This window comes from Nerophis lumbriciformis, linkage group LG25, assembly GCF_033978685.3.
Source record: "Nerophis lumbriciformis linkage group LG25, RoL_Nlum_v2.1, whole genome shotgun sequence".
In the NCBI taxonomy this organism is placed as follows: domain Eukaryota; kingdom Metazoa; phylum Chordata; class Actinopteri; order Syngnathiformes; family Syngnathidae; genus Nerophis; species Nerophis lumbriciformis.
In genome coordinates this window covers 24215241-24241164 of record NC_084572.2, presented here as the reverse complement: position 1 = coordinate 24241164, position 25924 = coordinate 24215241, and positions in this window count along the sequence as shown.

Sequence of the window (25924 nt, the reverse complement as noted above, 5' to 3'; positions counted from 1 at the left end):
AAAAATCCATTATCGGACATCTCTAATTTTATCCCAAATGTCTTATTGTGCCATGTTCTGGGGACTGGCCACGAGATGTGTAGTGAAGCCTCTGTTGTCACTATATAAACAATCACTAAAGATATTTGACCAAAAACCAATGAAGCATCATCACTGCCATATTACCCAAAAATATAACATGAAGAGTTTTGATAATTTTATACATTTCACATTTTTAAGTGTCTTAATGGATTAGCCCCTGGTGTGTACCGGTACCAAAATATTAGTATCGGGACAACCCTAGATTGTAGTGAGTTGCAAACTTCCCTCACTGTTTATTTCCCTTCATCCATTACCACGTTAACTCGGCTCTTTCTCTTCCGTTGGAGGCTTAAAGTCGCCGCATGTGTGCGCCGTTCCCACCTTGGGCCTGAATGAGGAGAGCTCGTCCTTTCAGCTTCAACCGCTCTCATGTGTGAATGTTCCTTTAAGAAGCTGTTTACTCCTCTCGTAAAGACATAACGCTCCAGTGGCCAGAAGAGGATATGAAGTCTGACAACGTGAATTGGCAGAATGCAACATGAAGGTCTTTGCTGAGTGTGTGTGTGTGAGGTGTGTGTGAGGCACCTGACATACTTGACGCCCCGGCCTGAGGGGCCAAAACCCGAAATAAAACCCTGCCGGTCCTAATGTGCTCCCCGTGCGCTTGGCTGGACTCACGAGGGGCCGACGTGCCACGGCCACCCTTTTGTGTGGCCGGTTGACGGCTGCTCCGACGTATTTAGGGCCGGCCTGGGGGCGACCCCGGGGGCTTTGCGGGTCGCCCCCTGGGGTCACCCTGTGAGTAACCAATCCAGAGGGAGACAACTGAGATTGGCAGTCAGTCAAGTGACTGAATGAACCCCCGTGAAAGATCCAGCTTATAAATGTTGACGTGTGAATGTTGATAGTGTGACCCGACGCTTTTATTGTTTTCAAGGCCAGGGCTCTGCAGAGAGAGTCACCCGACACATGGAAACTCTAACCAACAATATATTATCATAGCCAATAACTTTAAAAAACTTTTTTGGTGGTGTAGGCGTGATTATCATGGTGCAGTGATGACCTCACAGTGACCCCTCACAGCAGGACATCATGTCGGACAACGTCTCGCTGCACAATACGTGTCAGGCGACTTCTGTGGAAGCAATACTTCGAAACATAACAGCATTTGATTTCATTCTTATTAAAGTGTAAAAGTAAGTTAACCCCTCCAACATCCCAAGGATTTATAGACTAAAAAATTAATTTGTCCCATCAGACTGTACAACTCCTCTCTGGGGGGAAGGTACTGGGATGACAGGGGATGCAAAACAATAACAATTCTGAAATAAACTGCAACAAAAAACAGTGCAATGCATTTTCATAACATGGTCACTACAGCCTACTTTCTCTTGTTATATTCTTATTTTTACTGTTATATTTTAATTCTTAATGTTGCTTTTTATTTTTATTCTTATTGTCATATTTTCTATTTTATTTCCATTTATACCCCCATTATTTACTTTTTAAATTCGGTCTCAATTCTGTACCTATTCAGTGGCCCAGTGGTTAGAGTGTCCGCCCTGAGATCGGTAGGTTGTGAGTTCAAACCCCGGCCGAGTCATACCAAAGACGATAAAAATGGGACCCATTACCTCCCTGCTTGGCACTCAGCATCAAGGGTTGGAATTGGGGGTTAAATCACCAAAAATAATTCCCGGGCGTGACCACCGCTGCTGCTCACTGCTCCCCTCACCTCCCAGGGGGTGAACAAGGGGATGGGTCAAATGCAGAGGACACATTTCACCACACCTAGTGTGTGTGTGTGTGACAATCATTGGTACTTTACACTGCTGCTGCAATTTTAATTTTCCTGAGGGAACTCTCCTGAAGGAATCAATAAAGTACTATCTATCTATCTATCTATCTATTGGTATCTGTACCAAAATGTATTTCGATACTTTTCTAAATGAAGGGGATCACAAAAAAAGGTATTAATGGCTTTAATTTAACAAAAAAATCTTACGGTACATTAAACATATGTTTCTTTTTGAAATCGAAGAACAATTTTGGCCTTAAATAAAATAGTGAACATACTAGCCAACTTTTTTTTAGTAATAAGTAGGGTTGTTTGGTATACCGGTACTCGGTGGCCTAGTGGTTAGAGTAGGGGTCTCAAACTCAATTTACCTGGGGGCCACTGGATGCAGAAACTGGGTGAGGCTGTGCCGCAAGAAACCCCCCCCCCCCCCCCCCCCCCCCCCCCCCCCCCCAACTGATGTGTGTGTGTGGGGGGGGGGGGGGGTAATTTTGGTACTGGTACCGGTACCAAAATATTGGTATCGGGACAACACTAGTAGTAAGTAAGTAAGCAATTTAAGGTTTTATATTATTTAGCCAGCGGTAGCAGGGAGGTGTAAAATAGGTAAACGAGTTAAAGAAGACGAGTACTAATGAGTCTTAATTGATTTAGTAAAAAAAAACTCACAAGTTTGGGTCCCTGTCCATAAGCTGTGTGCTTCTAAGGATGACCTTTTTGAAGAACGGACTCTGATATTAACAAAAGGAACAATAATGAAATACAAAACTATGTCTGTCTGTAAATAAATAAATAAATAATAATGACTTGTTCATGACGTGCTCGTCTCTAATAACAAGTGATAACGTATACTACCTGTCAGCTGGTGGCTAGTGGCTAACAGCTAGCACAGTCCACACCACTGCCTTGGAATGTATTTTATTTGATAAACAGCATTAAAAGAAAGTTGTCCAGACATGAACTCAAGTTCTGCAGCAGGTGAAATCACTTATTTTCAAATCATTTTTGCAACAGTGTTCTCAACCAGTGGGTCTTAAACTTTTTTCACCAAGTACCTCCTCAGAAATCACTTGGCTCTCCAAGTACCGCCATAGTGACCAACATGAAAGTACAGTAGAGTAGTAGGCCTAAGTATTCATTAAAAACAAACCAAACGTTTTATTTAACTTGTATATTTAATATTTTGGCCACTGTAACATTGCACACAGTTTGAACAGTAACACTGTGTTTGAATGTAGGAAAATAAAACACTGTACAAAAATAATGATAGAATAAGATGAATTGCACATGAAAGATAAAGTACCTAGATGGAGCCTGTGTACCACTCACTGCTCTGAACTATCTCCAGAAAGACTTGGTAAAAAAATAACCAACCTTTGAAAAACGTAATCGTCCTTCCATCCATCCATCCATCTTTTTCCGCTTATCCGAGGTCGGGTCGCGGGGGCAGCAGCCTAAGCAGGGAAGCCCAGACTTCCCTCTCCCCAGCCACTTCGTCCAGCTCCTCCCGGGGGATCCCGAGGCGTAATCATCCTGTATCTACAAAATAAAATTATGCGTCCTGTATTCATTTTCACAATTTGTCCCGTATTACTGTGAGAATCAAACATATTTAAAAATATGGGCCGCCCCTGGCTAAAATGAGGCCCTAAGAAAAATTGTGTCGGGTGGCCCTTCATTTGTATTTCTATCCACACTTTTATATCTACGTGAAACATTTTTTATCCGTTTTAAATCAAACTTTAATTTAATGTTGATGCATGAGATAGGCTCCAGCACCCCCCGCAACCCAGAAAGGGACAAGCGGTAGAAAATGGATGGATGGATGCATGTTTTTTGTACTACTGCTTTGAAGTTTCCCGCTTCACTCTATCGCAGATTTTTTTGGAGTTGCTTTTTTACGCATCCACACACTAGGGCCAATTTAGTGTTGCCAATCAACTTATCCCCAGGTGCATGTCTTTGGAGGTGGGAGGAAGCCGGAGTACCCGGAGGGAACCCACGCAGTCACGGGGAGAACATGCAAACTCCACACAGAAAGATCCCGAGCCCGGGATTGAACCCAAGACTACTCAGGACCTTCGTATTGTGAGGCAGATGCACTAACCCCTCTGCCACCGTGAAGCCCGTTTTCAAGCATAATAATGTCTAAATTAATTTAAAATATCAACACTGCAATGAGGTGGCGACTTGTCCAGGGTGTACCCCGCCTTCCGCCCGTGTGCAGCCGAGATAGTCTCCAGCACCCCCTGCGACCCTGGAAGGGACAAGCGGTAGAAAATGGATGGATGGATGGAAAAACAGTACCACTTGAGTAGTAATGACCACTTGATGAGTCCAAAACCAATCAGAGCACGTTGTTCAGTACCATGGCCACTGATTGGCTCAACTTCAGGCAGCATTACTAAGTTATATTATGATTTTAAAAACATATTTAGAACCTAAACTGTTGTTTCACACTGTAGCTATGAAAATATTACATTTCTGATTCCTATTTCGCGGAAATTCCTTTACAACTATCAGGCCAGAACCAATTAATAACGAGGGTAGTGGGTACACTGTAAAATAAATTCATAGAAAATAAATTGTTCAATATATATATATATATATATATATATATATATATATATATATATATATATATATACATACAGATATATTTGTGTACAAAATAACAAATTTGACATTGTTAAAATATACATTTGAAAACCTTAGTATATCCAAACATAGTATATCTACCATATATATATATATATATATATATATATATATATATATATATATATATATATATATATATATATATATATATATATGTATATATATATATATATGTATATATATATATATATGTATATATATATATATATATGTATATATATATATATATATATATATATATATGTATATATATATGTATATATATATATGTGTATTAGAGATGCGCGGATAGGCAAATATTTTATCCGCAACCGCATCAGAAAGTCGTCAACCATCCGCAATCCACCCGATCTAACATTTGATCAGAACTGCATCCGCCCGCCATCCGCCCGGTATATCTAATATAGACGATGCAAGGCATTAGTGAGGCACCTGCCAACTACTCCGGTTTTCCCGTAATTCGTACGGTTTTCATCAACCTATTTCGGGTTACGGGTGCAGTGATAAAAAATACGTTTTTTCTTTAATTTAAAAAAAAAAGGGTGAAAACTACGCGAATTGCACCTTGTGCAGACAAGATTTTTCGATCGGACACGGAGGAATTAGCGATGTAAAAGACCACTTTGGGACAAAAAAACACAAGTCTAATGCCGTTGCTAGCGATACAAGTGGAAAACTTTCAACGTTTTTTGTCGCCCAAACAGATTCTTTGGATGTGATAAATGCCGAAGTTTTATTTACGGAGGCAATAATTGAGCATGGACTTCCAATCGCACTGGCTGATCACATGGGACAGTTACATGTTTGTAATGCAACCTTTAAAAATCATTACGCGGTGATCGCGGTCCCAAAAATAAACTTTTCTTGCATGATAATGTCCAGAGAAATTCGCTTTATATTACTATAGAGTCCTTTTAACGAATGAGTTTGATGGTTTCACAAACCTTAAATGAAAGAAGTCCTTTCTTCTCCTGCACCTGCATGCACTTTGGCCTTGCTTCCTGTGTGGTGCGCAATCCTGTCGGCTGTATTTCACAGCACGACATACTGTTAAAAGTGTTTATACTATTTATGCTTTCAAGTCCAAGTTGAAGAAATCTTGTTAAATGTTGACAGCATAACTACCAAAATACAGAAGTATGTCCCTAATATTTTTGCAGTGCTATTTCTGTTGAAAAGTTAAAATGATTACATTAGAGATGTGATGTGCCACTTTTCAAAGTGTCTGATGGCTTAAATTAATTTTCATTAATTTTTCATATTTTGAATTCTTTTGAAAGGCTTACAAAAAAACTACATTTGAATTGTAATTCCATGCTATTGACAGGACTATTAATTTTAATGAAGTTAGCTTACCAAGTTTACAGTATGATAATTGTGATAGAAATGTGAATTTCGGGGGGTGGCGGGCAGGTAAGCTGCTTACCTGCTGCGCGTGACGCCGGCCGCGGCGAAGGCGGACGAGGCGGGGTGTCGGTGCGGTGGGCGCGGTAGTGACCCTGGACATGCGTCGGGCCCTTCTCGCGGATCGCCTCAGCTACGGCTCCCGGTGGGGCCCTCTCGGGAGAAGGGGCCTCGGTCCCGGACACCGGCGAGGCGTCCCTTCTCCGCTCCGTAAAAGTGTCCATCTCTTTTCTTTTCTTTTTCTTCTGTTGTGGCATATGCAGCAGGTGCCTGCTCGTTTTTCGTATGTGGGTAACAACATTTAACTATGTGTATATATTTCCGAATTGGTTTAACTGCCACCCGCAAAAAAAAAAAAAAAAAAAAAAAAAAATCTAATTGATCCGCCCGACCCGACCCGCACGCGGATAAAATCTTATTTTTTAAAATTTCATCCGCCCGATCCGCGGATAATCCGCGGACTCCGCGGTTGTGCCCGCAAACCGCGCATCTCTAATGTGTATATATATTAGGGCTGTATATATAAGGGCTGGGCGATATGGCCTTTTATTAATATCTCAATATTTTTAGGCCATATCACGATACACGATATATATTGCAATATTTTGCCTTAGCCTTGAATGAACACTTGATGCATATAATCACAGCAGTATGATGATTCTATGTGGCTACATTAAAATATTCTTGTTCACACTGCATTAATATATGCTCATTTTAAACTTTCATGCAGAGAGGGAAATCACAACTAAGTCAATTTACTAAAAGTGTATTTATTAAACAGTTATTAAGCAGTGGCACAAACATTCATGTCATTTCCAAAACAGAAAGTGCAAGCTTGTTAGAGACATTTTAAAACAAGCTATGAGTGCACTTTTGTGCATGATGTCACTAAGATAACATATCAAAACAACACTAAATTAAAGTGCACTTTTTGTACAGAACGCCACTACAATAGTTAAAAACAAATAAAGTGCACTTTTGTGCATGATGTCACACAAGATATTTCAATAACTGTCAAATAAAAATGAGCTGCATAATAGTAATAATGGTTGCTTGGGCATTTTGTGGGTGTGGCACCGAACGGAGATGTTGACATGCAGTTTCAAGCACTCTTCATTCTCTAGCGGGTGACTTTTCAAATGATGCTACAAATTAACAGTGCCGTATTACCACTCGCACCGCTCCGTTAGCATCACAGCTAATGTTACCCATGTAGTTACCTCTCTGCTCGGGGAGGGCGTATGACGTTGCACGCGTGACGTATGTAAGAAGGTGCGCTTGTTTTTATGTCTCTGTGAGAAGGAGAGACAAGAAAGAGTGGTAAACGCATGTAGTGTAATGCCCGCAGCTAAAAGCAACTGTGTGAAAATGTATACTTTGAATATCACGATATAGTCATTTTCTATATCGCACAGAGACAAACCCGCGATATATCGAGTGTATCGATGTATCGCCCAGCCCTAATATAATATATACATATATATATATATATATATATATATATATATATATATATATATATATATATATATATATATATATATATACTGTATATATATACATGTACATATATATATATATGTACATACATATATATATATATATATATATATATATATATATATATATATATATATATATATATATATATATATATATATATATATATATATATATATATATATATGTATATATATATATATATATATATATATATATATACACTCACATAAATATATATACGTATCTAATCTGAGCATGTGCTGCAGGGTTGCTGGGTTCTTTACTCCTAAGTGTGCTTGCTGTGCGAGTGGAGGTAAGTATCCTAGGTGACTGTTGTTCAGTGTTTGGTGTAATATGTTGTGTAAAGTATTTCTATCAATAGTTGTTTGCAGTTTTGATAATATATTTGAACTGTGTTGTATATGATATTGTAACCATATAGTACGTGACATTCAAGTGAATGGCATGAAATCGTTAAGCTACTTTACTGAGCATTTTTTTAATGGCAGAAAAAACGGGCTTCCATATATTATAGTGCACAAAATCTTACACATTTTGTGTCAACCAAATTTTTTTTTATAAGTGTAATGTTTTTAGCAGCTGGGACTCACAAATCCTTCGCATTGATTTGCTGATGGAAGCTCAGCTGCTCCCATCAGCAGAGAGCCAAATAGTACACAAAAGAGTGTTGTTTTCTTACTAATAGCCATTAGCAAAACAAACAAGAGCTTAAAGAGCAACATTGAGACGTGCAGACGTAGTTGGCAGCTCCTTCTGCCTCTGTGCCAGAGTGTGGCTTCAATGGACTGCAAGTCTGCTAACTGAAATCTTATATGTACAGTACAAACATGTAATATAGAATGTGCATTATATTTTTTGGAAGAAATATGCTTATAAGTCACACAAACACAATTCTGACATTTTCAAAGCAGTTCCAGCAACTTGTGTGAGACAACTTGCTTTTTCTTTGGCAAGCAGTGAAGTTTGTCAAGAAGAGACACAATCGAGCCACACAGGTTGACTGACGAGTTCAAAGATGGACAAAACAAATTACATTTACCTGTCTGTAGTCTTTTTTGTGTGTATTTGTCCTTTTAAAGTTTTTTTTTTTTTTTTTAAATCTGTACTTTTATTTAGTAAAAGTATTGGATTAAATCAGATGCGTTTATTTTCATTGCACACAAACACCATGAAACGTAGGTCAGAGTTCCACATGAATTTCCAGCAAGATTAGGACATGTTAAAATAAATACTATAAATATAGAAATAAAAGGTCCTCAAGATATGTTAAACATTTAAGAACATATATTGGAATATGGGATCCATTTTTAAATTTGTTTTAACTATTAAATGAAGCAAAAATATGACTTATTTTATATTTGTGGAAAATATTGGACACAGTGTGTTGTCAAGCTTATGAGATGCGATGCAAGTGTGACACTATTGTTAATTTAAAAACTTTTTTTTTTAATGTTTTTATTTTTTATAAATGTCTGTAATGATAATGTCAATGAGGGATTTAAATCACTGCTATGTTGAAATTGTTATTAATATTGATACTGTTGTTGATAATACTCATTTTTGTCTCACTGCTTTTGGTGTCATGATCTGTGGTCCGAATCATGTTTTTGTTATGTTAGTTTTAGACTCCACTAGTTCCTGTTTTTGTGCACCCTTGTTTGTTTTAGTTACCATGGCGACTTATTAGTTTCACCTGCCTCTGGTGTTCGGGACACGCACCTGCTCTAATCAAGAGACCATTATTTAAGCCTGTCTTCGTTCTGGCGTCATTGCTTGTTTCATGCGATACCATAGTTCATGCTGCTCGTTTTCATGTCCGATTCCAAGTTTATGCTAGTTGTTCGATTCATGCCGTGTCCACATAAGTGTTAGCTGTTTCATGCCACAGTAAGTCTTGTTTGTTCCATGCCATAGTCCATGTTAAGTGTTTAGCTTCTATGTTTCCTGCGTTAAGTTGTTTTTGTTCGTTAGCTTCTCGTGTGAACGGCACTCTTTTCTTTTGTTTGGTTCCGGTCTTTGTGATGCGTAGGATTAATTGAGAAAATAAATATGTTCCTACCTGCAAGTCTTGTCCGGAATAGTCCGTTTGCATCCCGGGAGAACAAACCTCGCAGTAAGCTGCGACCCCCCCGTTATGACATTTGGATTGTTTTGTGTCACATGTGTGTGTCCTCTCAATTGCTCTGTTGATTGCTATTCTGAATGTTGCTGGGTCGGGTTTGGTTTTGGAATTGGAATTGCATTAGATAGATGGATAGATAGATATTACTTTATTGATTATTATTATGGTATTGTTGTGTATTGTTTTGTTGGATTGATAAAAAAATAAAAAAATAAAATAAAATAAAATGTAAGAATGCTTAAAATTCTAGCAAGTATAACAATATAAATGTTATTTGTATGTATACATATATGCATATATATATATATATATATATATATGTTTGTATATACAGTATGTATATATATATGTTTGTATATACAGTATATATATATATATATATATATATATATATATATATATATATATATATATATATAGGTCGGTTGGTAGAGTGGCCGTGCCAGCAACTTGAGGGTTCCAGGTTCGATCCCGGCTTCCACCATCCTAGTCACATAATTCACTTCACTATATATATATGTGTGTATATATATATATATATATATATATATATATGTGTGTGTGGGAAAAAAAATCACAAGACTACTTCATCTCTACAGGCCTGTTTCATGAGGGGTTCCCTCAATCATCAGGAGATTTTAATAGAAACATTCACATACCATGGTTTATATAGGGCACAGAACGGGTAGGTACAGGCAGGCGTAGGGGCGTGGTGATTGGCTCATATGTTACCTAGGAGGTTTTTCCGTCTGTGACGGCATGCTGATACAATTTTGCTGTAGTATACAGAACTCAGCAAGCACATTTGGAACCTCAAAGACAATAATGTTGAATATTCAATAACATGGCAAATTCTTGCATCCAGCACACCTTACAACAGTGGTAATAAAAGATGCAACCTATACTTAAAAGAGAAACTGTTTATTATATAGCACCCAGACCTGTCATCCCTCAACAAGCGCAGCGAAATTGTATCAGCATGCCGTCACAGACGGAAACACGTCCTAGGTAACACATGAGCCAATCACCACGCCCCTACGCCTGCCTGTATCTACCCGTTTTGTGGCCTATATAAACCATGGTATGTGAATGCTTCTATTAAAATCTCCTGATGATTGAGGGAACCCCTCATGAAACAGGCCTGTAGAGATGAAGTAGTCTTGTGATTTTTTTTCCCACACATACATATATTGCGCTCTACCACGGTATCGAGCACTATTTTTTGGATAATCTAATTAAGACATATACATATATATATATATATATATATATATATATATATATATATATATATATATATATATTAATTACACATTGTACTTTCCTACATTTTAAATTGTAGTCTAAGGGCCTGATCTACTAAGATCCAAACAACAAAGTGTGCAAACCTTAAAATAGGGTGTATTATTCGTGGGCGTGTTGCTTGTGATCTACTAAGACTGCGTGTGCAACTGATAACTGGTTCAGGCCGCCTTATTTAAATGAGGTTTTTGCGTGCACTACGCCGTTTTCACCATGGAGAAACTCTCATTTCATTCATGCGCCTACCTGTGCCGTTATGCTTTGCTTTCAAACAAGCAGCAGACATGGACCACTTTCAATGGGCATTTTAGAACCATTTCCAAGGGACAGTGTCAGTTTTCGCGGGACATCTGCAGCCAGGGGGACCTCAGGAGGATTACGGCGGTGCTGCCCGACAAGGAGCCCCCCGCTCGTGGGCAGAAGACACCCACAGATAACGCCGTGAAAGGGCTGCTAACTCCTTTTCTCTGCAACACCGCCACATTTCTGAGAGGAGGAAAAGACCAAGAAAAAGACTAACAAGATGCACATTTTTACATTGAAAACTGTTATTGTTCACCTCCTAATCTGGCCCACCATCTGAGAAGTGGGCTGCCCTAAAGAGCCCGGAGGAGGAAGAGGAGGAGGAGGAGGAGGGCGCTTGGCTTTAAGGAGAAGGGATCAGTTGGGAAGTGCAGAATAGATGTTCCTTTTTTCCTCCATGGGAGGAACTTTGTATTTGACCGTTGTTTGTATGTGTCTTTGAGCGGCCTGATCCCCGTGGGCCCGCGTGGGCACGGAGACGGGCTCTTCTCCCCGGTCCGACGCTGGGACCTGGGCCTCCTCTCGCCCACAGCTGCAGCTCAGCGGATTAGCCGTCGTCCACAAGGCAACATTACACAAGTAGCCTTTGAACAAAAGTCATGGATACTATTAATGATATGGTAATCCGTAATGGAGCTACCTCCCAGTAGTGATTATACTGACATGGGAAGAATGTCCGAGATTCCCCGATCGCAAGTCGCCAAACAACACTGGGACTATTGTTGGCAGGCCCGCACCTACAACATGCACGGACATGGGCCGGCTAACACACACTCACACACACTCACACACACACACACACACACACGCACACACACACACACAATCGTGTATTTCTTACCTTCTTGAGACCTTTGAGAAATGCCTACCTCTTTAGGACCACCCTCTCTAGATATCTAAAGATTTGTATTTACAACATGAATAATATATACATACCGTATTTTCCGCACTATAAGGCGCACCGGATTATAAGGCGCACCTTCAATGAATGGCCTATTTTAAAACTGTGTTCATATATAAGGCGCACCGCATTATAAGGCGCAGAGAATAGACGCTACAGTAGAGGTTGGGGTTGCGAGACCTGTTGTGGCTCAATATTGGTCCATATATAAGGCGCACCGGATTATAAGGCGCACTGTCAGCTTTTGAGAAAATTGGAGGTTTTTAGGTGCGCCTTATAGTGCGGAAAATACGGTACTATGCAACTATAAAAAAAAAGGTAAGCTTTTAGGTACGTGTACCTTCCGTTCATTCTATTTCCAATTTAGAAACGCAAATCAAAAAACAAAGTTAGTCACGTTTTTCGATTTTTACTATTTGAAAACAAACAAAAAAAGGTTGATTTTCAGTCAAATATTGCCAGAGGGGGAGCACTTTTAAAACAGACACACAGTCAACTTTTTGGGACCGCCCTAATTTTGATAGATTTCACCACCAGGGTGCAAATGAGACATTCTCTATTAGATGCAATGGTTTTCCGTATTGGGACCATGATTTTGGTCCTAACTTGTTCACCGGTCCTCATATGGAAGGTACTTTCCCGTGTTGATGTCTCAAGAAGGGTAGAAATACAAGAACACACACACACACACACACACACACACTGCCCTCTGCTTTCTTGACACCCTTCCCTCCACCCCGATCACCCTATGAATAAAAATGAAACACCGCCCCCCCACACCCACCTCCTAAAAAATGGATACATAGTGACGAGAGGGAGGGACTGGGTGGGCGCGTAGGGGAGGAAAAACAAAGTGTCGTGGTCGGGATCAGCCGGGGATTTCTCCCTATGTGGTTCCCACACGGAGACGGATCCCTCCTCTCCCAGTCTCTCGGCCCGTCCCCACTCGGACCACACAAACACTCAATGATTCCACGATTAATCTGGAGGCTTGACTCACTGCTCTCCTTTTCACTCGCTGTGGCCTACAAGGCTCCACGGAGGAGGTTTTTGGTGTGGGGATGGAGGGGGGCACTGTTTGACTGAGTAAATGTTCTCTGTTGGACCAACTGGAGCACAGCAGGGACAGAACAGCGCTTTTAACCCTCAACCTGTTTTTTTAATTCATTGTTCAACACGGAAGTAGATACTCTGCGGAGGAGTCGATCAGGCCGTGATCTTCAGGACTTTGCTGGTCGATCCCGAAAAAAATATTAGGAGTAATAAATCATATCATATCTTGCCGATTGTATTGTGCCATATGTCCCGGCAAGAAATCTGCGTTTAAAGAACTCCGGTTTATTAGTGATTCCCAGAGCCCAAAAAAAGTCTGCGGGCTATAGAGCGTTTTCTATTCGGGCTCCAGTACTATGGAATGCCCTCCCGGTAACAGTTAGAGATGCTACCTCAGTAGAAGCATTTAAGTCCCATCTTAAAACTCATTTGTATACTCTAGCCTTTAAATAGACCCCCTTTTTAGACCAGTTGATCTGCCGTTTCTTTTCTTTTCTGCCTCTGTCTCCCTTGTGGAAGGGGGGGCACAGGTCCGGTGGCCATGGATGAAGTGCTGGCTGTCCAGAGTAGGGACCCGGGGTGGACCGCCTTTCGAATAAAGCTAATCTTATTCAATGTAGAATTAGCTAGTATTGTTGTCAATCAAATGTATTACATTTGTGATATCGAATGCTGCATTTGTTTTAGAAAACAAAAATGTCCAGTGCACAATAACTAAATAAAAGCAAAATCTACCATTGACTTCCAATTCAATCTTTTTGGTTTTGCCCTAAAAGCTTTCTTGTATCCAGAGACTTACTCCCTTACTTTGTAAACAATAACAAAAATGACCCCCAAAAAAGAGCTATTTAGTCACTTTTAGTACTGTTAATATACTAATGTTATACTAAATATAGATAGTATCGACACTCCTACTTTACATTGACGCTTTAGCGGTTAGCTTCCGGTGTCGTCATGCTCGGTGTGTGTGTGTGTGTGTGTGTAGCATGCTTAGCCATTCCTTTTTTCTCCACTCCTCCAGTGATAATGCTAATTGGAAGAAACTTTATTTTATGTTTATTTTCTGCCATGGTGATGAGGATTAGCATCTTAGAAGCGGCTTCGCACTGTGGCTAGACGACACGTTTGTTGTGGCTTGCTCATAAATTGGAGCTGGTGTTCTGGCAACTCCTAACAATGAATATGGAAACGTAATTTAATGTACCGTATTTTTCGGACTATAAGTCGCAGTTTTTTTCATAGTTTGGCCGGGCTCCAGTGCGACTTATACATACTTGCCAACCCTCCCGAATTTTCCGGGAGACTCCCGAAATTCAGCGCCTCTCCCGAAAACCTCCCGGGACAAATATTCTCCCGAAAATCTCCCGATTTTCAGCCGGAGCTGGAAGCCACGCCCCCTCCAGCTCCAGGCGGACCTGAGTGAGGACAGCCTTTTTTCATGACGGGAGGACAACAGGGTGACAAGAACTAAATCATCCAGACTAGAGATAAATTGTATTATTATGTTTATCTTACCTAAAAATAGATATATTTATTAATTAAATAAATAAATACATTTTTACTATATTTTGCCAAAAACATCAAAATTAATTGTATTTTTCTTTGTATTTTTTCCTGACTCCTTATTACATCCAGCCATAGAATTATACATTAAAATAAACATATTTGAAATAATTGATTTTAAATTATCATAATAATTCATTTAAAATGACCATATTTAATTATTAAAATAATTGCTTGTTTATCAACAACTTTAGCATTTTATTCATTACATTTTGAAACTCTCAGAAGCCAAGTTATGTTATATTCCTTAAGATTTATTTATGCAAGTTTGAAGTATCAATTATCCAAACACAGTTTTGTTTGCATAATTTCAAGATGTAGATATCTATCTATATGTAACAGTCACTGATCTGCGTTGTGTATCTTGTAGTGAGGCGCACACACAGGAGTTGAATCATGGAGGATTTATTCACCTTTTTTTGAATAGAAACAAAAACAACGGGGCGTCACACACAGTCAACAGCAAAAAGGATCTCCCTCCACAGCTCCGAGCGTCAGTGCTCACTCTATTCAATTATGTATGCTTAATGTGGAAATAATAATAATAATAATAAATAAAATAATAATAATAATAATGAAAAGGTAAATAAAGCATAAATCTCAAGTAAATTAATTAAATAAAACACAGTATATGAAATATATACTTCAGCAAATAACAATATATATATAGAAAAATGATCCTTAATATGTGCAGCTATACACCTCATCTTTCCCACCCACATCAACTCTTTTTATATTTTTTATACAATAAACTATGCCAAAAAAAACTCATAACACACATACCTTTTTTTGAATAGAAACAAAAACAACGGGGCGTCACCCACAGTCCACAGCAAAAAGGATCTCTCTCCACTAAAGAATAAAGAAGAAAATAATACACACTCATATTAATGCTAGAGCGGCACACAAGATGTCCACACAGACACACAGCAGAGCCCCTGACCCGTGCGTAAACTTACGAGATCAGGAAACCCCACAACAACTGCCGCTAGCAATAAGCTAATCCACACATCATTTAGCATACAAAAGTCTTTTTTTTTCAACAATTCAACAACCAACATTCAGGAATTCGACCCGCATGCCTCCCAACAAGTCACAAGACAGTGCGCATTCCCACAAAACACTTTTAAGAACGACAACCAAAAAGTCTATAAAAAAACAAAGGGAGAGAGACATAAACGTGACTTACCAGCTCCGAGCGTCAGTGCTCATTGAAGCTGGTCACAAAGGTGCAACGCCAAATCACCCCCCAGGGAAACAAAAAGGTATGTAATGGAAAATAATAGAGTGGAACCTATTTACAATGAGAAACACTTTTGGGGAAGTTCACCACAAAAAATGATGTGAATAAATGACCAAAATTAAAATAAAATAGAATAAAATTTAGCTCGGCTAAATATATATATATATATGAAATACTTGACTTGGTGAATTCTAGCTGTCAATATACTCCTCCCCTCTTAACCACGCCCCCAACCACGCCCCATCCCACCCCCGACCACGCCCCCACCCCCCACCTCCCGAAATCGGAGGTCTCAAGGTTGGCAAGTATGGACTTATATGATTTTTTTCCTTCTTTATTATGCATTTTCGGCATGTGCGACTTATACTCCGGTGCGACTTATACTCCGAAAAATACGGTAAATGTAATAGTTTCTGCTGGAATAACTCTCCACTTCTTTCTTTAAAATACCAGGAGAGTGGAAAAACAAGTTGCCTCTAAATATTGAAGGTTATATCATTTACAGTACATCTGATTTATGACACCTAAAGACTTCCTTCCAAAGTTCGCGAATAAATAGATCTGATCAAAATAGTATCAATCTCACAGAGATCCCAGAGTCATTTTAAGAGATCATGAGGAAGCGTGACGTAGCAGGAGTAACCATAGATCTCTTCCCCATCAACAACAATGCTAATCAAGCAGACTTTGTGACAGCCAACATCGATTACCCTGTGCAAATCTATGATCCAGGACCTTTTAATTTTGAGCCCGAACACAAAGGGGATGAGCAAAAAGTTTAAGAAGCCGAGTGATGGGTGCAGTTTCGTTTTGACACTAACTTCCTTGGCATTGCTAGGTGCTAAACATACAAACTAACAATATCAAACCAGAATAAAACAAACACTTACTGTACAATTTCCACTCTCGCTGGGATGCCGACCGACGCGACGCTAGCATAATTCCGTTTAGGTAAATGTTCAATCGCAATCCTCAAGAAGGGTTAAAAAATGTTCCTACAGGAAGCTTCTTTTGGGGTCTTTTTCCCCATCTCGGGGGATGTCAAAGTCCACCAGCCTGTCAGACCATGGCCACATTCGTCTACTAGAAGGTGAGAGATGCATGAATTACAATCTAGAATTTACTTTTAGCATGTTTGAGACGAAGCAGAAGCAGCCGTCGGCTCAGTGTGTCAACAATAGCATTGTAAACCAGCATTAGCTCACTGCTATCAATGCGCCGCTATAATAGGCCGTCTGCGTTAGCGCTTATAATAACAATATCACACATATATGGTTAATTTTCAGGTTGTGACATGTAAATGGCGTATTGTTGGCGGTTTATGGATGTTTTTAGAGAGTATAATGAGCGCAACAGAGGACCCTCGATCTGTTGAATCAATTGTTGGCTATTTATTTACAACTTTACTTTAATCTAGAATTTACTTTTAGCAAGTTTGAGACGAAGCAGAAGCAGCCGTCGGTTCAGTGTGTCAACAATAGCACCAGCATTAGCTCACTGCTGTCAATGCGCCGCTATAATAGGCCGTCTGCGTTAGCGCTTATAATAACAATATCACACATATTTTGTTAATTTTCAGGTCGTGACATGTAAATAGCGTATTGTTGGCGGTTTCTGGATGTTTTTAGAGAGTATAATGAGCGCAACAGAGGACCCTCGATCTGTTGAATCAATTGTTGGCTATTTATTTATTACTTGACTTTAATCTAGAATTTACTTTTAGCAAGTTTGAGACGAAGCAGAAGCAGCCGTCGGCTCAGTGTGTCAACAATAGCAGCGTAAGCTAGCATTAGCTCACTGCTATCAACGCGCCGCTAAAATTGTCCATTTGCGTTAGCGCTTATAACAAAATCAATCATATTTGGTTAATTTTCAGGTCGTGACATGTAAATGGCGTATTGTTGACGGTTTCTGGATGTTTTTAGAGAGTATAATGAGCGAAAAAGAAGACCCTAGATCTGTTTAATCAATTGTTGGCTATTTATTTACTACTTTACTTTAATCTAGAATTTACTTTTAGCATGTTTGAGACGAAGCAGAAGCAGCCGTCGGCTCAGTGTTTTAACAATAGCAGCGTAAGCTAGCATTAGCTCAATGCTATCAATGCGCCGCTAAAATTGTCCATTTGCGTTCGTGCTTATAACAAAATCACTCATATTTGGTTAATTTTCAGGTTGTGACATGTAAATGGCGTATTGTTGACGGTTTCTGGATGTTTTTAGAGAGTATAATGAGCGCAACAGATGACCCTCGATCTGTTGAATCAATTGTTGGCTATTTATTTACTACTTTACTTTAATCTAGAATGTACTTTTAGCAAGTTTGAGACGAAGCAGAAGCAGCCGTCGGCTCAGTGTTTTAACAATAGCAGCGTAAGCTAGCATTAGCTCACTGCTATCAATGCGCCGCTAAAATTGTCCATTTGTGTTCGCGCTTATAACAAAATCACTCATATTTGGTTAATTTTCAGGTCGTGACATGTAAATGGCGTATTGTTGATGGTTTATGGATGTTTTTAGAGAGTATAATGAGCGCAGCAGAGGACCCTCGATCTGTTGAATCAATTGTTGGCTATTTATTTACTACTTTACTTTAATCTAGAATTTACTTTTAGCAAGTTTGAGACGAAGCAGAAGCAGCCGTCGGCTCAGTGTGTCAACAATAGCACCAGCATTAGCTCACTGCTGTCAATGCGCCGCTATAATAGGCCGTCTGCGTTAGCGCTTATAATAACAATATCACACATATTTTGTTAATTTTCAGGTCGTGACATGTAAATAGCGTATTGTTGGCGGTTTCTGGATGTTTTTAGAGAGTATAATGAGCGCAACAGAGGACCCTCGATCTGTTGAATCAATTGTTGGCTATTTATTTATTACTTGACTTTAATCTAGAATTTACTTTTAGCAAGTTTGAGACGAAGCAGAAGCAGCCGTCGGCTCAGTGTGTCAACAATAGCAGCGTAAGCTAGCATTAGCTCACTGCTATCAACGCGCCGCTAAAATTGTCCATTTGCGTTAGCGCTTATAACAAAATCAATCATATTTGGTTAATTTCAGGTCGTGACATGTAAATGGCGTATTGTTGACGGTTTCTGGATGTTTTTAGAGAGTATAATGAGCGAAAAAGAAGACCCTAGATCTGTTTAATCAATTGTTGGCTATTTATTTACTACTTTACTTTAATCTAGAATTTACTTTTAGCATGTTTGAGACGAAGCAGAAGCAGCCGTCGGCTCAGTGTTTTAACAATAGCAGCGTAAGCTAGCATTAGCTCAATGCTATCAATGCGCCGCTAAAATTGTCCATTTGCGTTCGCGCTTATAACAAAATCACTCATATTTGGTTAATTTTCAGGTTGTGACATGTAAATGGCGTATTGTTGACGGTTTCTGGATGTTTTTAGAGAGTATAATGAGCGCAACAGATGACCCTCGATCTGTTGAATCAATTGTTGGCTATTTATTTACTACTTTACTTTAATCTAGAATGTACTTTTAGCAAGTTTGAGACGAAGCAGAAGCAGCCGTCGGCTCAGTGTTTTAACAATAGCAGCGTACACTAGCATTAGCTCACTGCTATCAATGCGCCGCTAAAATTGTCCATTTGCGTTCGCGCTTATAACAAAATCACTCATATTTGGTTAATTTTCAGGTCGTGACATGTAAATGGCGTATTGTTGATGGTTTATGGATGTTTTTAGAGAGTATAATGAGCGCAGCAGAGGACCCTCGATCTGTTGAATCAATTGTTGGCTATTTATTTACTACTTTACTTTAATCTAGAATTTACTTTTAGCAAGTTTGAGACGAAGCAGAAGCAGCCGTCGGCTCAGTGTGTCAACAATAGCAGCGTAAGCTAGCATTAGCTCACTGCTATCAATGCGCCGCTAAAATTGTCCATTTGCGTTAGCGCTTATAACAAAATCACTCATATTTGGTTAATTTTCAGGTTGTGACATGTAAATGGCGTATTGTTGACGGTTTCTGGATGTTTTTAGAGAGTATAATGAGCGCAACAGATGACCCTCGATCTGTTGAATCAATTGTTGGCTATTTATTTACTACTTTACTTTAATCTAGAATGTACTTTTAGCAAGTTTGAGACGAAGCAGAAGCAGCCGTCGGTTCAGTGTGTCAACAATAGCATTGTAAACCAGCATTAGCTCACTGCTATCAATGCGCCGCTATAATAGGCCGTCTGCGTTAGCGCTTATAATAACAATATCACACATATGTTGTTAATTTTCAGGTTGTGACATGTAAATAGCGTATTGTTGGCGGTTTATGGATGTTTTTAGAGAGTATAATGAGCGCAGCAGAGGACCCTCGATCTGTTGAATCAATTGTTGGCTATTTATTCACTACTTTAATCTAGAATTTACTTTTAGCAAGTTTGAGACGAAGCAGAAGCAGCCGTCGGCTCAGTGTGTCAACAATAGCATTGTAAACCAGCATTAGCTCACTGCTATCAATCCGCCGCTATAATAGGCCGTCTGCGTTAGCGCTTATAATAACAATATCACACATATATGGTTAATTTTCAGGTTGTGACATGTAAATGGCGTATTGTTGGCGGTTTATGGATGTTTTTAGAGAGTATAATGAGCGCAACAGAGGACCCTCGATCTGTTGAATCAATTGTTGGCTATTTATTTACAACTTTACTTTTATCTAGAATTTACTTTTAGCAAGTTTGAGACGAAGCAGAAGCAGCCGTCGGTTCAGTGTGTCAACAATAGCACCAGCATTAGCTCACTGCTGTCAATGCGCCGCTATAATAGGCCGTCTGCGTTAGCGCTTATAATAACAATATCACACATATTTTGTTAATTTTCAGGTCGTGACATGTAAATAGCGTATTGTTGGCGGTTTCTGGATGTTTTTAGAGAGTATAATGAGCGCAACAGAGGACCCTCGATCTGTTGAATCAATTGTTGGCTATTTATTTATTACTTGACTTTAATCTAGAATTTACTTTTAGCAAGTTTGAGACGAAGCAGAAGCAGCCGTCGGCTCAGTGTGTCAACAATAGCAGCGTAAGCTAGCATTAGCTCACTGCTATCAACGCGCCGCAAAAATTGTCCATTTGCGTTAGCACTTATAACAAAATCAATCATATTTGGTTAATTTTCAGGTCGTGACATGTAAATGGCGTATTGTTGACGGTTTCTGGATGTTTTTAGAGAGTATAATGAGCGCAACAGAGGACCCTCGATCTGTTGAATCAATTGTTGGCTATTTATTTACTACTTTACTTTAATCTAGAATTTACTTTTAGCATGTTTGAGACGAAGCAGAAGCAGCCGTCGGCTCAGTGTTTTAACAATAGCAGCGTAAGCTAGCATTAGCTCAATGCTATCAATGCGCCGCTAAAATTGTCCATTTGCGTTCGCGCTTATAACAAAATCACTCATATTTGGTTAATTTTCAGGTTGTGACATGTAAATGGCGTATTGTTGACGGTTTCTGGATGTTTTTAGAGAGTATAATGAGCGCAACAGAGGACCCTCGATCTGTTGAATCAATTGTTGGCTATTTATTTACTACTTTACTTTAATCTAGAATGTACTTTTAGCAAGTTTGAGACGAAGCAGAAGCAGCCGTCGGCTCAGTGTTTTAACAATAGCAGCGTAAGCTAGCATTAGCTCACTGCTATCAATGCGCCGCTAAAATTGTCCATTTGCGTTCGCGCTTATAACAAAATCACTCATATTTGGTTAATTTTCAGGTCGTGACATGTAAATGGCGTATTGTTGATGGTTTATGGATGTTTTTAGAGAGTATAATGAGCGCAGCAGAGGACCCTCGATCTGTTGAATCAATTGTTGGCTATTTATTTACTACTTTACTTTAATCTAGAATTTACTTTTAGCAAGTTTGAGACGAAGCAGAAGCAGCCGTCGGCTCAGTGTGTCAACAATAGCAGCGTAAGCTAGCATTAGCTCACTGCTATCAATGCGCCGCTAAAATTGTCCATTTGCGTTAGCGCTTATAACAAAATCACTCATATTTGGTTAATTTTCAGGTTGTGACATGTAAATGGCGTATTGTTGACGGTTTCTGGATGTTTTTAGAGAGTATAATGAGCGCAACAGATGACCCTCGATCTGTTGAATCAATTGTTGGCTATTTATTTACTGCTTTACTTTAATCTAGAATTTACTTTTAGCAAGTTTGAGACGAAACAGAAGCAGCCGTCGGTTCAGTGTGTCAACAATAGCATTGTAAACCAGCATTAGCTCACTGCTATCAATGCGCCGCTATAATAGGCCGTCTGCGTTAGCGCTTATAATAACAATATCACACATATTTTGTTAATTTTCAGGTTGTGACATGTAAATAGCGTATTGTTGGCGGTTTATGGATGTTTTTAGAGAGTATAGTGAGCGCAGCAGAGGACCCTCGATCTGTTGAATCAATTGTTGGCTATTTATTCACTACTTTAATCTAGAATTTACTTTTAGCAAGTTTGAGACGAAGCAGAAGCAGCCGTCGGCTCAGTGTGTCAACAATAGCATTGTAAACCAGCATTAGCTCACTGCTATCAATCCGCCGCTATAATAGGCCGTCTGCGTTAGCGCTTATAATAACAATATCACACATATTTTGTTAATTTTCAGGTCGTGACATGTGAATGGCGTATTGTTGGCGGTTTATGGATGTTTTTAGAGAGTATAATGAGCGCAGCAGAGGACCCTCGATCTGTTGAATCAATTGTTGGCTATTTATTTACTACTTTACTTTTATCTAGAATTTACTTTTAGCAAGTTTGAGACGAAGCAGAAGCAGCCGTAGGCTCAGTGTGTCAACAATAGCAGCGTAAGCTAGCATTAGCTCACTGCTATCAACACGCCGCTAAAATTGTCCATTTGCGTTAGCGCTTATAACAAAATCACACATATTTGGTTAATTTTCAGGTCGTGACATGTAAATGGCGTATTGTTGACGGTTTCTGGATGTTTTTTAGAGAGTATAATAAGCGCAACAGAGGAACCTCGATTTGTTGACTCAATTGTTAGCTAATTATTTACAATTTTGAATGCATAAAAAAAGCCAAGCATATGTGTTCTTGTCTTACAGCACATCTCTTTACAATTTTCGCGTATTTCCATTATGACTGGCCTGATAACATGGTCAGAGTGCAGAAGCGTTACTCCAGTCTCCGAAAATAGCCGAAGGTATTCGGAGCAAAACATTCAAAATGGCTGACTGAATTTTGTGATGTTTAAAAGGTGTTTTCACATACTTTGCGGATTGTAAATACAACTGGATATTCTTTTTATGGATACAATGAAACACAAATAGGCATATAAAGTCAACTTTAGAGATGTCCGATAATGGCTTTTTTGACGATATCCGACATTCGGATATTGTCCAACTCTTAATTACCGATTGCGATTTCAACCGATATCAACCGATACCGATATATACGGTCGTGGAATTAACACAATATTATGCCTAATTTTGTTGTGATGCCCCGCTGGATGCATTAAACAATGTAACAAGGTTTCCCAAAATAAATCAACTCAAGTAATGGAAAAAAATGCCAACATGGTACTGGCATATTTATTATTGAAGTCACAAAGTGCATTATTTTTTTTTAACATGCCTCAAAACAGCAGCTTGGAATTTGGGACATGCTCTCCCTGAGAGAGCATGAGGAGATTGAGGTGGGTGGTGGGTGGGGGGGGGGAGCTAGGGAGTGGGTGGGGGTGTATATTGTAGCATCCCAGAAGAGTTAGTGCTGCAAGGGGTTCTGGGTATTTGTTCTGTTGTGTTTATGTTGTGTTACGGTGCGGATGTTCTCCCGAAATGTGTTTGTCATTCTTGTTTGGTGTGGGTTCACAGTGTGGCGCATATTTGTAACAGTGTTAAAGTTGTTTATACGGCCACCCTCAGTGTGACCTGTATGGCTGTTGACCAAGTATGCTTTGCATTCACTTGTGTGTGTGAAAAGCCGTAGATATTATGTGACCGGGCCGGCATGCAAAGGCAGTGCCTTTAAGGTTTATTGGCGCTCTGTACGTCTCCCTACGTCCGTGTACACAGCAGCATTTTAAAAAGTCATACATTTTACTTTTTGAAAACCGATACCGATAATTTTGAAACCGATACCGATAATTTGCGATATTACATTTTAAAGCATTTATTGGCAGCATGATATTATCGGACATCTCTAGTCAACTTGTTTTTAAGAGTTGGGGGGGTTACCCACATATGCGGTCCTCTCCAAGGTGTCTCATAGTCATTCACATCGACGTCCCACTGGGGTGAGTTTTTCCTTGCCCTTATGTGGGCTCTGTACCGAGGATGTCGTTGTGGCTTGTGCAGCCCTTTGAGACACTTGTGATTTAGGGCTATATAAATAAACATTGATTGATTGATTGATGATTGATTGAAATCTCCTGATTCTTTAATGACCAACACTAGCTTGTGACAGGAGCTGGAGAAAATGCGGTAGTTTATTAATTAATCAATGTTTCTGTGGGGCCCGGTAGCAAATGCGTCACGGACCGGTACCAGTCCCCGGACCGGTGGTTGGGGACCACTGCGCTATGACACAGAGCTACGATTGACGAGCACAGACTGACCTATGTTGGATGGATTTCTTCGATTCTTGTGTGCATAAAGTTTGTCGTGTTAAATTTACATGACGGACCTCTCAAATGCTAACTCGGGAGGATCAGTCCTTATTGTGGCGCGGCTTGACTGATATGTCAAAGTTGAGGACAGGGCCTAAAGAGAGCAGAAAGAAAATGCCACACAGGCGTTGACACAGGGATCAATTCTATTGGCGTGATTTAGCATTTGGACGCTTTGAATAAAAATGAGAGCGCTAGACGGTGGAGCGGTTTGATTAGTCCGATCCTTAAGTCTCCCAAAAGCCTTCAGACCTTCCTTTCTCTCCTCCTTCAGCGCCTAAGAAAAGTTTTCTTTCGCTCTTTTCACAAGTTCCTTCGTAGCCGTTCGCCGACCCCCCCAGTGTTGGTATTACAAAATCCCCTTTCAAAACAACCCATGTCACCTGTCAGCTAAGCCAGGCTGGTTTGCAAGGTCTTTATCCTCCAACACATGCAGCAGCCTCGCAGTCCTGCACATTCAGCGATACATCGACACGACACAGCTCAAATCCCTCACGCACACACGCCCACCCACTCGCACCTTGCTCGCACATGTCTGAGAGTTGTTACTATAGCAGTTTAAAATTCATTACCCGTGTTACCTTTCACTCGCGTCCACACTGGGAGGACGGCAAGGGCGGCCCTCCGGTTTTTGTGAATCTTCTTTATTTGTTATTACCATATTTTTCGGGGTATAAGTCGCTCCGGAGTATAAGTCGCACCGGCCAAAAATGCATAATAAAGAAGGAAAAAAACATATATAAGTCGCATTTTTGGGGAAATGTATTTGATAAAACCCAACACCAAGAATAGACATTTGAAAGGCAATTTAAAATAAATAAAGAATAGTGAACAACAGGCTGAATAAGTGTACGTTATATGAGGCATAAATAACCAACTGAGAACGTGCCTGGTATGTTAACGTAACATATTATGGTAAGAGTCATTCAAATAACTACAACATATAGAACATGCTATACGTTTACCAAACAATCTGTCACTCCTAATCGCTAAATCCCATGAAATCTTATACGTCTAGTCTCTTACGTGAATGAGCTAAATAATATTATTTGATATTTTACGGTAATGTGTTAATAATTTCACACATAAGTCGCTCCTGAGTATAAGTCGCACCCCCGGCCAATCTATGAAAAAAACTGCGACTTATAGTCCGAACAATACGGTATTTATTTTATTCGCGTAACATTCCTGTCACCTGGGAATCGATATTGGTACTTAACGGTACCAATTTTCCATACTTTTGTGTGTGCCAATAAATATTATTTGTTTTTGTGGCAACATTTAAAAATGAGCTAAATATGATAACTGCTGTCCAGTTGTTACATCTTGTTTTATAATCCTTATATTATCAGTTGCAATCACAGACGGCAGTAGTGTATAGTTTAA